Source organism: Octodon degus, unplaced genomic scaffold (assembly GCF_000260255.1).
Source record: "Octodon degus isolate 3935 unplaced genomic scaffold, OctDeg1.0 scaffold00024, whole genome shotgun sequence".
NCBI lineage: Eukaryota > Metazoa > Chordata > Mammalia > Rodentia > Octodontidae > Octodon > Octodon degus.
Genome location: NW_004524600.1, coordinates 19,610,007 through 19,610,411, shown reverse-complemented (window position 1 = coordinate 19,610,411; position 405 = coordinate 19,610,007).

Sequence of the window (405 nt, the reverse complement as noted above, 5' to 3'; positions counted from 1 at the left end):
GAATGCTCATGCTTTATTTTTTTATGTCTCTGACTACTTTTTATTTAGTTTAGGGTTGTGTGACTGGACCTACTTTTGCTCAACTTTGTCTTTTCCTGGCTGGATCACCTTAGAGTACAGCATTCACATTTCTTCTGTTCCTTTTCTGTGAGATGTTGTGTGTACCACTGTGGGGATGGTAGACTCGGTTAGAAGCCATCTGTAATGTTGAGTCAAGGGAAATCCAGTCATTTCCACTGGACTTGGTCATGAGAGAAACACATCTTTAATTTTAAAGCCTACCAAGGATTTGGGTTGAGTCTCTCACCCACACAGCCAACAATTTACTAGGACAATGCAGTGAAAAGATAAGGAGGGCTGCAAACCAGGATATAATTTTTTTTTATTTTTTTTTATTTATTTGAG